The sequence below is a fragment of the Ursus maritimus genome, unplaced genomic scaffold (assembly GCF_017311325.1).
Source record: "Ursus maritimus isolate PB19 unplaced genomic scaffold, ASM1731132v1 scaffold_26, whole genome shotgun sequence".
NCBI classification, from domain to species: Eukaryota; Metazoa; Chordata; class Mammalia; order Carnivora; family Ursidae; genus Ursus; species Ursus maritimus.
The window spans coordinates 34,457,239-34,474,252 of NW_024425119.1; the positions used below are offsets into that span (position 1 = coordinate 34,457,239).

Genomic DNA, 17,014 nt, shown 5'->3' on the forward strand with positions numbered 1-17,014 from the left:
AATGGTTCAAGTAGGGAGAAGGTAGAGAAGCATGGAATTGAGGCTCCAAGCCTCTCCAGAGAAAGTCCTTATTCTTGAAGTGTCCTCTTTGAGGAGAGTCAAGCCAGGAACAGTCCCTCATCCCCAATGTCCAGCCTCTATCTGGAGAAGAGGGCAAAGCCATGGTGGTCTGAGGGCCAGAGGAGCTGGAGGGACCAAAGGATCACTGGATGTTGTCTACAATCTTCTTGGAGGAGATGCCACATGCCTCTTGTGAGGCAGCCTAGAAGATGATGAAATCTTTCTAGAGATGCTCATCCAGCTCCCAGATGGCCACCACATTCCCACAATGATAGAAAAAGCACAGTGAGCACAGTTTCATTGAAGTACCACCTGTAACTTTCCCTGACCAGTTAGTGGGCATAACAGATCATGCCAATGTTGTTGGCTGGATGTTACTGCCAAATAAGAGCCAGTCCTATGGGCTGTCTTTAGGGTCAGACAGGAGCAGATCACACATGGCCCTGTCATGGGGCTCCCCTTGCTTTTAGTCAGTCATCTGAATCTGGTCTAGGGTTTGGATGGAGGAGAGAGCACCTGTGTATGCAAAAGACTGACAGGCTAAGTTAGTCCAAGATCTCAGGTCAGTAGCACTGCATGGTCGTCACCAAGCCCTATTTGTGCAGGCACTGCTCATAGAAGCCATATATGCCCAGGGGATCTGGTGGCTCTATTGGTTCCCCAGGATCTTGATGATGTGGTCAGCATATTGAACATTAAGTACAATAGGAGCTATGTTTCAATGCCCAGAAACTATGATCCATGAAGTCTCCCATGAAAAGGTCATTGGTCTCAAGGACTTACCAACCCACACTGAACAGATCCTTGAAGTCACAGAATTGTCCAGGGACGTCACCATATACTGTGACTGGCAACTTCACCCTTTGCACATTGCACTCTTCTACCATGATCTCTCCTGCCTGAGTGCACAGGATCTTGACTTCACTCTCCTGGATGATCTTAGGGCATCCAAGTGCCAATCAAAGTCACTGGTCTTCACCCTGGTTCCAGAACTGGGACCCCCACCCCTGCACAGGTTAGAGCAAGTACACTTCACCACGTGCGACTCTGACTCTGGCGCTTGGGCTCTCTGCCTTCTGCTTCCTTCTGCTTTGGCCCCTTACCATGTTGTTTAACCTTCCATCTTGTATCTTTTTGTAGTTTTTCTTCCTTCTTACCTCTAGTCATCCTCACCCTGCTTCCCTTGATTTCTGTTCATTTCTTCTTCAGATTTCGTTTAATTATTTCTTCTTGCTCCTTTTTTGGGTGGGTTCTGTTATTAGTCAACATTCAAAGTCCTACATTCTATCTCTTGTTCATCAATTTATTTCCCCTCAAAAACCAGTTAACTCTCTAAAAACTGTGTTTCCAGATGTCTACCTCATGGGAATATTATATTTAATGAAAATATTATAAGCGATACATAATATAGTAATTTAATAGAAGTGATAGGAACACATGTTATGCATTCTATCGAAGCCAATACTATGGAGAATTATATTCCTTGAAAAATGGCTTCCTGTAAGAAACAAGAAAATAAAAAATGTATATACTATCCTAAGTGGGTGATTAGGCAATACATTATATTAAATATGAATATAAAGGATGAAACTCTGTTTTACATTATTGTCTTTTGAATTTAAATGAAGATATTGAGTTCTTCTGAAAATAAACAATGGCATGGAGCAATTTTCCTTTCATTTGAATTAACGAGTCTGACCGTATTTTTCAATGACTGTTATAAATAGGAAGTATGACACATTGTATATACATTCTTCTTTTCCTTAATTAGTAATTTGCAGAGGAAGAGGGTATAATAAGTAATTCAGAATTTCAGAGAATTGAAATCAATTCTGGAAAGTAGTTTCATACTGTTATGATTACCTTATTTAATAAGGTCTGTATGTGTATGTATGTGTGTCTATCATTTGCAATCCTCTAGACCAGAAGGGGGCACCTACTGTTTGTCTAGGATGGTCTACATTCAGTATCAATAACTGTTGACAAAATTTGTGGTAGTCAAATACAGGCAAAACAATTCTATAAATTCTGATAGTAACATGTTTCATGCACTTCGAGTCGCAAATTAGATAGACAGCTTCCTAAAAGAGTATTTTTAAAATGACAGAATGATCTATGCAGACTCTAGAAAAGGTGTTAAAAAGCTGAGTTAAGGGAGGGGAAAGGTGAGAACAATTATCTATCTTTAGAGCATAACAAATAATCATGACGTAAATTAGGTTCTTTACATAGAGAATAAATTAGCACTCAACTTTACAAAATAGCTTAAAAGCAAACTTCCCTCATAACATCAGAAGTAAGAGAAGATGAACGCATCTCTTTGCTTTGCTGTCTTGGCCAGATCTGAGTGCACAATGATGACAAAGATTGATGGTGGTTAGAGCCTAAGTTTGTTTTTCCGTCTTCCTTTTATATATACCATCTGCACGGGAAAGTGTCAATATGTATCGATCTTTCTTCACTACTGTGTTTTCTCCTTACTGCTCTGTCTTGAGAGGCCTACTTCTTCAATACGTTATCCCACTCCAACAAAAGAACAATCAAACCAAAGTCTAATAATTCTGCTGTATGTTGGAAAGTATGTTTGTTTTAAAGGATTCTTCCTAATCTGCCCGAAAACATTTCTCACAAAAGAGTGTCGTTTCTACCAGGGCGAGTGTATGTGTTTTTGTCTTATTTTTCTAGACTTAATAAAAATTTAAGGAACTTTCTGGAGTTTGGAAGTCCCAGAATATGTGTGATTCAGGCAAATAAACAAGGTCTGTCTGGTTCAGATGTGGAGATGTGATTAATTTCAGAGGACTTGGTGACATTTTCAATGTGCACATCAAGGATTAGGAGATACGTAAGATAGAAAGCAAATGCCAAAGAGAGAACAATTATGGTTTGCCAAACACTGCATAAAACATGGGTTTTTATGCTGTTTATATGTCTAACTGCTAGGATTTGGAGCTCACATGAAGTCATAAAATGTCCTGAGCTGAATTAGTAAGTGTTTTGTGTGGGTGGAAGGAAGTAATTTTAAAAAGTATCATCTTGCAAGAAGTTAAGTTTTTAATTATCAGTGACGAGGAAGTATAGTGACAAAATTACCTCATTCACCATTAGGGAAACCTTCATTTTAACAAATTTGAAATATTTGCATTTGACATCTAAAGCCAGACTAGACGGCGGACATCTATATAGGAGGATTAGATTCAAAGGCAGAGACATCTATATTTTCAGCACCGGAATGTTATAGTACCCAAATTTAAGCTGATTTTATAATACTGAATATGTATTACATGCCTGGCAGTGAACACTTCAGTAATTTAATAAAGTGTCATTTCATTATAGAAACCTATTACCGGAGTTACACTTCCCATGGAATTCTGCACAAACACCTTTCTTTAATGTTACTTCTTGCTTTGCCTTAGAGGATTAAAGATACTGTAATACATAATCTGATTCTGTCAGAGCATATGAACCTACTCTCACTTGTTTCAAACTTTGATATAACAGTCTAAGGACTTTTTACTGTAATTTGATGCTCATAATAAATTCACAGTTGAATTTCTATGTAGCAAAAATTTCCACTATTATTTGACTCTAGATTTCTGCTTGGCATTCTAGCTAATAATCCATAATACCTTATTTTTTTACAGTTTTTTCTTTTTTAATGGCTGTGTGATCTGCCAGTTACATGAATATATTACATATTATTTATCTATTTGTATTTAGGCTTTCCTATTGTTTCCCAGCTTTACTGAGACATAACTGACCCATAACATTGTATAAATCAAAGGTGTACAATATGTTGATATGATACATTTATATATTGTGAAGTGATTACCAGCATAGCGTTAGCTAACAACTCCATCGTGTCTCATAATTATCATTTCTTTTTTGTGGTGGTAACATTTAAGATGTACTCTCTTAAGTTCATAATACAGCATTGTGAATTATAGTTCCCATGCTGTACATTAGATCCCCAGGACTTATTCATCTTATAACCAGAAGTTTTTACCCTTTGACCAACATCTGCCCATTTCCCCCTTCCTCCCATAATCACCTTTCTACTTACTCTGTGTTTCTAGAAGTTTACCTTTTTAGATTCTACATGTAAGTGATATCCTACAGTATTTGTCTTTCTCTGACTTATTTCATTTAGCATAATGCCCTCAAGGTCCATCCATGTTGTCACACCTGATTTTTCTCATGGGCTGAATAATATTCCATTAGATATATATTTGTATATAGATAGATATCTTTATCCGTCTGTTGAAGGGGAATGGTGGGGAAGGGTAAGCATGAAGTAAAAAATACAACTAGGCCCTCCATGTCTGAACTTTTAAAAGTACACTAGAAATTTAGGGGGTTATAAATATTTCCATTCTCAGTTGGAAAATCTTCATTTAGATTTATGATTTATAAGTTCTGTTTCTCATTGTGCATTTAAAAAAAAAATTTTAATCTCTACACTCAATGTGGGGCTCGAACTCAGAACCCCAAGATCAAGAGTCACATGCTCTGCCAACTAAGCCAGCCAGGCTCCCCCCATTTTAGATATATAAAGGGGCTCACAGTTAAACTTTCTTCAGAAATCTGAAATTTTCCTTAGGACTTCCTACATAATTAGTGGGCTGCCTATTATTGAGACATGTAGTAGCTTCAGAATTTTATAATAAATGGATATGAAAGTATGGGTTTTGAGGACAAATGACATAATTAAATATGTTGGAATTCTAGGGATATTGCCATGTTGGTTGAAGAATTTCAGGATTTCTTTAAAATGTGTTTGAAACTATACATATTATCTAATTTTACCACCAAATAATTAATGTCAACCTTTGTTGTTGTTGTTGTTATTGTTAATGGGGAAGATGGTAGTAAAAAGGTTGATGGGAGGACTGTAGCAAGCTTAGACCATTTAGGTAAGGATAGATGAAAAACTAAGAATGCCTGGCACACACTACTTCATACTAAACAGTACATTTTATAAATATGAATAATTCTTCTTCATAAGGAGATAAACCAGTTAAATCCCTTCCTTCCTTCCACCTTTTTTATCTCCATCTCTCTCTTTCCCCTCCCCACCATAGGCATTTTTTAAATGTTTAATATATATCCTTTTGTTTTGTGGATCTTTTATAAAATGTATGTTACTTTTTAAATTTTAATTAAACACATATGTGTTACCAGCATCCACATGAAGAAATAGAACATAATTGCCCCAACTGCCCCCAATTCTCCCTCCCAGTCACTTCCTCCCATAAAGGGAACCATCATCATGACTTCTATCACCTAAATTCGTTGTGCCTATTTTAAACTTTATATCGTTGGGATGCTATGATAGATACTCTTTCGTTACTGCTAAACATTATGTCTCTGAGAGTCGTCCAGATGGTTATGTTTAGCAGTCTCGCCTTCACTTTCCGTACAGTTTTCTATACCATGAATATGCCATACTTTACCCGCCCTATTTTTGTTGGACTTCGAGATTTTCTGGGGTAGGGGGGACTATTATGAGTAGTCCTACTCGTGCACGTGTAATTTGGTAAACATATGCACTTATTTCTCCCGGCTATATACCTAGTAGTATAATTGTTGGTGGATAGTGTATGCTCCAAGTTCAGTTTTAGGATACACCGGCAAAGAATTTTCCAAAGTGGTTTATTTTTTATATTATATTATATTATATTATATTATATTATATTATATTATATTATATTATATTTATTTTTGAGAGAGAGACAGAGCAGGGGGAGAGGGAGAGAGAGAGAATCTTAGGCAGGCTCCACACTCAGCATGTGGAGCCCACTGAGGGGCTTGATCTCACGATCCTGATATCATGACCTGAGCCGAAATCAAGAGTCAGATGCTTAACCAACTGAGCCACGCCGGGTCCACCAGCGTGGTTATTGATTATGCTGTCATTACTGTGGGTTAGAATTTCACTTTTTCTAATACCTGGTATTGTTTTTTAATTTTATCTATTTTAGTGGCTGTGTAGTAGTTTCTCATTATGAAGTTATGAATAGGTTTATTGAAATATAATTGATATGCAATAAGCTGCACATATTTAAAATGTACAATTTGATAAGTTTTGGCATGTATACATCTGTGAAACCATCATTACAACCAAGGCAATGAGTGTATTTATCACCCCTAAAAGTTTCCTTAATGTCCCTTTGTAATTATTCCATCGTGTCCCTCCTTTCCTCCCCTCTCCCAGGGCAATCACTGATATCTCTGTCCCCATGTACATAATGTTTGTTTTTTTTCTTCTAGCTGCTTTTAAATTTTTTCTGGTTTCAGGTCATTTGTGATGTGTCTTGGTGTCGATTTCTTCATATTTCTTGTGGTGGCTTTGTTGTACTTCTATGAAGTGTAAGTTTATTATTTTTATCTAATTTTTAAAAATTTTGGCCATTGTTTAAAAGATTTTTTTTTCTCCCCTGGCTCCTCTCTCTCTCTCTCTCTCTCTCTCTCTCTCCTTCAGGGACTTCAATTACAAATTTGTTAAGCTGTCTGAAGTTGTCCCACAGCTTACTTTTTTTTAACCGTATTTTTTCTTTGTTGAATATTATTGCAAAGTTTATTATTAGGTCTTAAGTCCACTGTTTTTTTCTTTAACGTTCCAACCTCCTAGTAATCCCATCTACTTTATTTATCTTTCCTGAAATCTTTTTTCTCTCTAAAATTTTAGAATTTACATTTTGCTCAGTTTTATTTTATCTTCCAGTTTTTCATTAACATACTCATGTTTTCTTTTACCTTCTTAGACACTGGAATACAGTTTTAAAAATTGCTTCAGGGGCACCTGAGTGGCTCAGTTGGTTAAGCATCTGACTCTTGGGTTTGGCTCAGATCATCTCAGGGTTGTGAGATTGCCCTGTGTTGGGCTCTTCGCTCAGTGGGGAATCTGCTTGAGATTCTCTTCCTCTGCCCCTCCTTATTCTCTCTCTCTTAAAAAAAAAAGTTATTTCAGTATTATTCTTTACTTTCACTTGAGTAATTTAATTTCTGGGTCTGTTTCTACTGATTGAGTTTTCTCTGCATTCTGGATATTTTTCTGCTTCTTTGCACACTTGGTAATTTTTGATTGAATGCTAAATAGTGTGAATTTTAACTTGTCAAATGCTGGATATTTTCGTATTTCTATAATTATCTTGAAGGTTTGTTCTGGGACTCAGAGATTGACTTGGAAATAGGTTTAATCTTTTTAAGGTTTCCTGTTAAGCTGTGACAGACATGATCAAAATACCTTGTATTGTAAATGTCTATTCAAGCCATTTGCCTATTTTTCTGTTGGGTTATCTACCTTTCCTTCAATGTTTTTAGCATATTCATTCGATCTATGAACCATTTATCGAATATATGTAGGAAATATCCTCTCCCACTCTGGCATGCTTTTGAACTTTCCTTGAATCAAAATGTTTTCTGAAAAAGAACATAATTTATATTTCCCTCCCAGAAGAGGGCTGTCCTTATTGTAATAGGGAGACAAATGGGTAGTCAAAAGAATACAGGTCTAGTGGTAGGATTTTTATTACTAGTTCATTATACCAAGAAGTTCACTGGAGCCCTTCCTGTTATCTATCCAGTCACAGCACAATTATGCCATCTTTGCTTGCTGCTGCGATTGATTGGTTCTGCGTATAAAAGTAAAGACAAGCTTTCCCTATGACACGTGTCTGTCTAGAGTGAGCCCTACAGACCTTTTTTAAAAAATCTCTGGATGGGGCGCCTGGGTAGCGCAGTCATTAAGCGTCTGCCTTCGGCTCAGGGCGTGATCCCGGCGTTCCAGGATGGAGTCCCACATCGGGCTCCTCCGCTGGGAGCCTGCTTCTTCCTCTCCCACTCCCCCTGCTGTGTTCCCTCTCTCGCTGGCTGTCTCTCTGTCACATAAATAAATAAAACCTTTTAAAAAAATAAATAAATAAATAAATAATCTCTGGAACTTGTTCACCAAGAAACATCATAAAATAAATGCACCAGTCTTCCTTTTTATTAAAAACATACTTTTGAAGATGAATGTTTATTCAGAGATGAAAACGCCTATAGGAATATTTTCCTAGAAATATGAATCATCCAGTGCTTTGGCTTTTCATTAAAAAAAAGGAAAATGAATCTTTCTGCTTAAGTGCATCTAAATGGGAACTTGTTATATCAGCAATTCGTGTTTCAAAGGGAAAAGGGTCAATTAGATAGCTTCAATTTAATCACTGTAAATTAAGTAATTTTCATTTCTTTGTCCAAATAATTTCCAAATATTAATTATCCCCAAATCATAGTGGCTGGGGAACTGACCTCCTTATGTTCCCCTACCTTCCATCCCAGATAACATTAATTCATTTATTCTTTTAGAAATAATTGCCTACTATGATGCAAGACACACGGAAAAAGACACAAACTCTCCTCCTAAGGAGATTAGAATTTAGTCTTTGGACACCAGGTGCTGGTGGTCTGGCTTGTTAGGGACTGATGCCTAGAAGAAGAGATATCTAAGTTGACTTTTGTGTAAGGTATTTAAATGTTACATCTTAGCACGTAGTGAAGTCAGTGAAATCTCTCTAAGCCAAGACATTGTTGTCTTTCCCAAAGAAATGAATGTTGTAGGTATTTAAGTATGGTTCTATCTGATGTGCTTATAAAGGGGAAGGGTGGGGGAAGGAGTAGGAGAAAGGAAGAAATCTGTAGATAATTAACTAGGTTCTTTTGGAGAAAACTATATAAAACAGAGGAGTTTTTCAACACTAAGCATTGTCGTCGTCATCATCATTAACACTACACCATTTATTGAGCTTGAACTCCAGCCTAGGTGACATATATGCATTGAAATTTAGTGTCCATAATGGTTCTGTTTAAAGTCTTGCTGCCAGTATCTAGCAGAACAAGGACAAGATGCAACACCTTTCTCCTTAAAGACTTGATCTTTGCACTTCACTTGGGTTTTTCAGAGATCAGCCTGTGTAGTACATTTTAATCCAGTAAACTGGGAGTAAGGGAACTGCTTGATCACAGAACTTGAGGCCATAGGTCCATAAAAGATGGCCTCAAACAAAAGGCTCAGATAAGTAGAATCTTTTCCATCTAGAAACTAAAAGAATTAACAATATTGTTAATTTTGGGGTGCCTGGGGGCTCAGTCAGTTAACTGTCTGCCTTCAGCTCAGATCACAATCCCAGAGTCCCAGGATCATGCTCTGCGTAGGGTTTCCTGCTCAGTGCGGACTCTGCTTCTCCCTTTCCTTCTTCTCCTCCCTCTCCTTGTGCTCTCTTTCTCAAGTAAATAAATAATCTTTAAAAAACTAAAACTAAAACTATTAGATAATTTAAAGATAACAAGTAAAGCTGTAATGTAGAAACTTCAAGTGGCAGGACCTAGAAAGAAACACCCAGAGATTAAGTGGGGGGTGATGATGGGCAGATGGCTGGTGACTGTGCCTGGAAGGATTGCTTAGTACGTTCACTAAGTTAGCTAAGAAACATAAAACCATAGTGGTTAAATATGCTCACTGTCTATAGTTTAAAGGGGCTCAGACTATGCCACCCCAATAGATGCCACTTTGGCATAATAATTATTTTGCTGATAGTTGCTATAATAATTAGTTGCTGAAGCAACTGAGAATTAACTGATGTAAGAAGAATTCTTTGTCCTCCCTTATCTGTCAGGTGAGAAATTCTGCTTTGACGAAGGTGCCCAGGAAGAAGAGTCCAGCTCTTATAACCAGAGATAGGGAGTCACACTGAGATGAATCTGTATAAACAAACCTTACTAAAATAACCCTTATCTTCCATAATGTTTAGTCCTTGTATATTTCCTAGTCACTTTCCCACAATTTATTACAACTAGAAGCCCAAATCCCCCCCTTCCACTTTCTAGTCACTTCTCCACAATTTATTGCCCTTTGTTAAAATGGTATATAATCTCCTTGGCTAACTGCTTTTCACTTCTTTTCTGTCACTTCTGTGCACATAAAAAATATTAACATCAACAAAAACTGCAGCTTTATCCCCCTGTGAATTTGTTTTGTGTCAGTTTAATTTGCAGGCCCCAGCTACTCAAGATAAAAGGGTAGAGGTTAGCTATGTTTCCTCCCCATCAGTCTGGACCCTAGACTTTTCTCATTCAGGAGGTAACGTAATGCAGTGAGGAAAATACTTGGCTAGGGGTTGAGATATTTATTAGTTTTATCCTGGACATTAGTTACTTCTGTCACGAAGTAGAAGGGTTCTACTACAAGTCTTTGTGCCTTAATTTCCTTATGAGCATAATAAAAGAGTTAGAAGAGGATGGCAAAGAGGGTTCACTTCATGACTGGAGGGCTTTATCAAAGAAGATTGAGAAGCCACAGGTACCATGATTACTAAGTCAACAGTAGGTACTGGAGCAAAGCAATTCCAGCAGATGTGCAGAATACATACCCTCTCTGGAATAAAAGATGCATAAAATTTCTTCCACTTTTGGCATTCAGTGAATCAGTTTGTACCCTTTTATGGGTTGTTGACATAGACTGGAAAAATTTAGCAAGTTTCAAATCCCACCTGAGGAAAAAGTGGGCAGATGCCTGATGTAATGATACAGTCCTTAGGGAAGAATGAAATCCGTTTTGAGTCTTGGGTGGTAAAGCAGCATCCAAGATCTACTGAGAACGCAATATTCCATTCATCCCGTGTTGCCAAAAGTGGTGTGGGTGTTACAGATGCCTATAATAATGCATAATTAATATATAGAGATAGACCCTCCACTCCAGTTCTAATGTTCAGATTAACTGGCTGTCCTGCAAGCAAAATTGCTATAGCTATGAAGAATGTACTTAATATTATCAAAGACTTGGTTCCAACAAACTGATAATGGACATTAAGCTCTTCCAGTGCAAAACAAATTGTATGTATTTAAATATGACTGTCTCTGTAACATGTTGCATTCAAAGTTTCAGAAATTTGTTCCCACGTAATTTCACTCCCACCTCTTTCTCCCAGATGCAGATGTAATTTATGTAGAAGCAGACCTTAAAATAAGTCACTCAGGACAGACTTGCTTTCATTTACATAATGTTCTTTGGGGGGAAAGTATTAAATCAATTTTAACCTGTTTGGGCCTGCATCCAAATAGTGTGCAGGCCTGTTTAAGGAGAATCAGTTTTGAAATTCGTAAAAGAGATCATATGAAATGCATTACTTAATTAAGTAAAGGAATTTAGGCTTTATTATAGAATATTGTACCATCTGCCGGATGAATATAACTAATTAAATTTGACTTGGTATGTGATTTTAACAAACAGTTGAAAAATGAAAATTCTACAATGAATTCTTCAGCAGCACCTGAAATGATAGATACCCACTGGGAAAGATTGCATCCAGCCCTGCTCAGGTTGCAAACAGACTTTCCATTGTCTGGTTGCAGTCTGCATAATGTTTGCATTAAAAAGCAGGTCAATTCAGTAACTACTCACAAGCAACAGGGAAAGCCCAAATGCAATATATGTCTGCTATCGTCAACGAATTAACAAGGTAACAGGATGAAATCAAAATGGTTGCAAAGCTTCCCTGGCCACAGAACAGAAACAACTTTGCTCTGAAGCTTACTGCTAAAATCCCCGCCTGCAAAGAGGACACCAAAACAATGCGTACAGTACCCATTGCTCGTAATACCGCAATAAGTTGAAATGCTCTAGTGACAAATCAGGCTGAAGCCATCCTGCTCCTTGGTCTTGGATATGAGGCAGTCAAACCTAGCTGGCTCTATAGACATCAACTGCATCTCTCTAATGCAAATAGTATTATGTCACTTTGTCAGAAAAGCTATTAGGGGAACCAAAGGGTTTAGGAAGTGCTTTAGACCAAATGCTGTGTAAGCTTATTAATACAGATGCTAAGATAACAAGATGATTTGTTAAAAGAGAAACATTTCTATCCGAAATGTGACTATTTTGTGTCAACTACTGAAGCATCATGATATTTGACTTTTTCACTTTGCACGCAGATGTTCTCGTTCTGTGCGGACACAGCCTTGGTACCCTGTTATCAATCAAGCGCTTCATTGATGAGCACCACCAAGAGTGCTGGTGTTAATACCTTTTATGGGAACTAAGTCTTTTGAAGATTTAGTCATCATCTCTCCTGTAAAATTAATACATTTTCATATTTAAATGATGCTATGTCTTTTTTTAAAAAAAATGACAGTATATCAGTTTCTTAAAGAAAGGGGCATTTCAAAGCATTCCATTTGTTCAAACAGTTGAACAGTAGTCCTTAATAAGAAGGAGGAGATGAATGAATGCAGCTGGCTTTGGGATCCAGCCACTGAGAGAATAGTGTCAAGAAGCTGATCTATATAATTTGGTGACAAACACTTCTGAGTAGCGTATGCTTCCATTTGGGCTGACGGTGTTTATGAAGCACTCAGTATCATCACTCTTCCGAAGAGAGTCAGGGTTGAACAGGAAAGAAAACAGAGGATTTGTCTGAGAAACAAAAGGAGTTGATACCATTAGGGCCCATTTGGGGAGAAAAGTTTCTCGTTTCATTTGTGTAGGAATTAAGGATCCAGGGGCGCCTGGGTGGCTTAGTCGTTAGGCGTCTGCCTTTGGCTCAGGGCGTGATCCTGGCGTTATGGTATCGAGCCCCACATCAGGCTCCTCCGCTATGAGCCTGCTTCTTCCTCTCCCACTCCCCCTGCTTGTGTTCCCTCTCTCGCTGGCTGTCTCTCTCTCTCTCTGTCAAATAAATAAATAAAATCTTAAAAAAAAAAAAAGGAATTAAGGATCCATGGGAAATGAACTCTTTGGAATTAAATAGCACATTCAAATACAGAAGTGATTTTTCTATAACTATTTTTGCTGGTATGAAAATCATAGTTATCTTGGGGGCCTATATAAGATAGCTAAATTTAAAGTAACCTGTTGACATACGGGAATGATAGGAACAAATGCCAAATTGAAATAAGCAGGAGGAACATATGAAATAAATCACTGGAAAGCTGAACACATGTAGGTAGAGCTGGCCCAATTAGCCTTTAGAAAATCAAGAAAAAACAGAATGAGATAAATGCTTGTGGTTGCAGTCGGGGAATACAGCGATTCTCCTGAGGTCAGAAGAAGCTTCAATAAACCAACCTGAGCTATCAGATTTGAAGGTAGCTATAACTAAATCCCATCTAGAAAACCCATCAAGCCCTATTCCTTAATTGTGTATTTATTAAAGACATTTTACAGGATATCCCTGTTAAGCTGACCTGCCTGTTTACAATATGTGTCCACTTAAGAATGGATTTATAAACATATATCATGTGCCAAGGTTGAAAATCTCCAGCATCTTTTATAAATACATTATCCAGGCATTCTTCTCACACTGGAACTGTTGTCCTGGTGAGATGATTTCTGGCAGGTCTCTGTGGGATTTCCTGTGCTAACATTGTCTGAGGAGGTGCTGACCACACCTCACTCAGGAAGAATGGTGACTTGCACCTGTACTCATTGGAAAAAGCATCCTATCAACCCAGGGCACTGAGTCTTCCTTTCAGTAGCCTGTCTGAGGTGGTGCTGGCCTGAGGAGAATCTTGTCTTACTTTTGAAGTTTTGATTGAGATTGTTTTGCGCCAGTCTGTCAACAGGTGTATGCTTTCTCTGCCAGAGAGCAGCAGTTAAGATATCAGCTGCTCTTTCCTTGACTACAGAGAGGGGACAGGAGGCTGACGTGGACTCACTGAGCGCAGTTTGGGTTAGAGACAGCATCTGGGTTCTGTAAGGAACTGGTTTTATCCAGTTTCGCAGTTGATTTGAATGAGAGACTGGCAGCAAGTGACATTTTCAGGTCACAAGAAGGTAATGTGGAACAGAACCCTAGAAAGGACGGTCATTAAGACCCGCTCTTCCCACGATGACTGGATATAGCCACGCCTGTCTCTGCTTAAGAAGTGGTTTTGAATTTAAACCTTAGAGACACACTTTCGATTTTTATTGGATTTTTAAAATTATCTTGTCAGAGCTTTGGTGTACATATTTTAGAAAAATACACATTTTTGTGGAGTTGATGTACTTTTGCCTTTTCATTTCTTAATTTGATGTGATATATCCGTTGCCATTTCAGGAAGCACTAATAGCTGTTACACCCCCTGACTCCTACTGCTTGGTTTCTTTAAAGGAGGAACTGAAACGGTAATGCTATTAATACTACTTACAGCTATTATTAAGTGCCTGCTATGTGCTTGACACTGTTCCAGGCATTTTACCTGTGTTAACTCATGTAATCCTCCCCCAAAATACTGTGAGATAGGTACTATTATTGTTTCCATTATACAGATAAGCTGAGGCACAGACAGTATGTTTAATTTTAGAGTACTCCTTCCTATTCATGTTTCTAACTCCAGCTAACAGATTTCTTAGCACACAAGAGTTATGTGGTAGGATTATGTTGTAATCTCCCCCTGGTGTCCTTTCAGTCCCTGCCATGGGTCCTATCCTACCGATTTCAAAACCTATTCTGAATCAGTTGTTTTAAGACTTGATGCTGCCTTTAACCCCTGGCAACAGTAATATTTATTACTAAAATCCAATTAAAAAGTTTGATATTAGCATATTTATTAACATTTACTCACAAAATTAATCAAGGATGTTTCCCCTTAAACAGCACTGGTTGATCGCTTCACTCATTGTTCATAAACTCAATTATTCATCAAGTGGTGAAAACCAAAATGTGGGAGTCAAGATGTCACTTTAAATCTGGTTTCTGCCATTTACCAGTGATGTGATCTGAGGCACGATCCTCTAGCCCAAAAGGTCTTTGGAATCAGACATACCCCAGTTCTTAAAATTAATTGCAGTGCCTTGGATAAATTACTTTAACTTCTCTGAGCTCAGTTTCTTTATCTGTAAAAAAAAAAAAGAAAAGAAAAAAAACCAGGGGAGAAGCTGAATACTTGGCATTGGGTCGAGCACAGAATGTACACATTACATTGCACTTACTAATATATAACTTTTCAGGGAGAAAGTATCTGTTGTGTCAAGGTAGATGCAAGTTGGTTCCCAAGGAAAGGCAGGAGTGGTGCGACCAGGATTCCAGGATCCATACCACCCTCTGGAACCTGCCCAGTGCTCCTCCTGACTGACCTATCTTCTCATTCCTTTTCAACTGCAAAATAGCATGTTTTTCTTCCTCCTAAGCAGCTGTGTGGGGCATTATGGATCGTGCAATCCAACTCAGATGTAAAGTAGGCCCTGCAGTCCTCAAAGATCATTCACAGGGATTTGGCTGATTATGAGGATTATCATCAGCTTGTACAGATGTAGAAATTATTGGTGCTTCTTATTTGAAGAGAGCCAGGTGTGTGGAAAGCCAGCCACAAACAGTCATATGTACAAATATAGAACGAGAAATTTTGAGGGGAAAAAAAAGAAATGAGATACTGCTTTTCCCCCTCCCTTTCTTATTGCCTTCTGCTTTGCAAGATATTTAACTGATCAAAAAGTGAATTTACTTTCTCTCTCACTTTATAAATAAAGTATTTGTTTCTTTTGCCTTAGGAGACATATTTAGAAAAATGTTGCTATGTCCGACGTCAGAGAAATTGCTGCTTATGTTCTCTTCTAGGATCTTTATGGTTTCAGATCTCATGTTAAGGTCTTTAATCCATTTTGATTTTATTTTTGTGTATGGTGTAAGAAAGCGGTCCAGTTTCATTCTTTTACATATAGCTGTCCAGTTTTCGCAGCACCATTTGCTGAAAAGTCTGTCTTTTCTCATTATATATTCTTGCCTCCTTTGTCATAGATTATATAACCATATAAATGTTAGTTTATTTCTGGGGTCTCTATTCTGTTTTCTTGATCTGTGTGTCTATTTTTGTGCCAGGACCACATACTATTTTGATTACTACAGCTTTGTCGTATATCTTGAAATCTGGAATTGCGATACCTCTGGCTTTGTTCTTCTTTGTCAGGATTGCTTGGGCTATTTGGGGTCTTCTGTTGTTCCTAAATTTTAGTATTTTTTGTTCTAGTTCTGTGAAAAATGCTATTGGTATTTTGATAGGGATTGCATTGAATCTATAGGTTGCTTTGAGTAATATGGACATTTTGATAATATCAATTCTTCCAACCATGAGCATAGAACATCTTGCCATTTGTTCATGTTGTCTTCAATTTCTTCCATCAGTGTTTTATAGTTTTCAGAGTACAGGTCTTTCACCTTTTTGGTTAAGTTTATTCCTAGGTCGTCTATGTTCATAAGTGAAATTAACCTTTATCTTTTCCTTTTATTGTTTTTATCCCATTGTATAAGATTATGCTAGTCTGATAAAATGAGCTAGATAGGCTTTCACTCTTACTTTTTTCTGAAATAACTTCTTGCAAAATAGGACTAAATCTTCCTTACAAGTTTGGTAGGAAGTACCTGCAAAACTGTCTGGGACTGAAGCTTTTTGGAAGTAGAGATTTTTGATTGCTGTTTCAGTGTCTTTGGACTTTGCTCCTTCCTCTTCCTTCTCTTCTTTCTCCTGCTTTTGCTGGAAACTCATGTCAACTTTACCTAAATTATAAAGACCAATTCTTCCTTTACAGCAATGTTTACTAATTCTTTTTTTGTTTTAGAGAGGGAGGGGGAGGGGCAGAGGGACAGATAGAATCTTAAGCACGTTCCACATGCAGCACGGAGCCCAATGGGGGCTCGATCTCATAACCCTGAGATCATGACCTGAACTGAAATCCAGAGTTGGACGCTTAACTGACTGAGTCACCTGTGTGCCCCAACTATTACTAATTTTTCTGACCAGCAAATAAACTTCCTAGGGATATATGTTCCACGCATGCCTTTGCTAATGTTAATTAGCTACCAGAGACCCTCTTATGCCACTTTGGCATTTTGATAATTTTCTACAAATTGACCCATTTCATCTGGGTATTACATTTATTAGCAGGTAGTTATTCATAATCCATTTTTAATTTGTATTGTATCTGTGGTTGTTTCTGCCT

At 37.8% G+C, this 17,014-nt stretch overlaps 1 pseudogene; it reads right to left on the minus strand.

Moving 5' to 3' along the window:
- Nucleotides 1-202: 202 nt before the first annotated feature.
- On the minus strand, nucleotides 203-16,560 carry LOC121105372 (annotated as a pseudogene).
- Nucleotides 16,561-17,014: the final 454 nt, after the last annotated feature.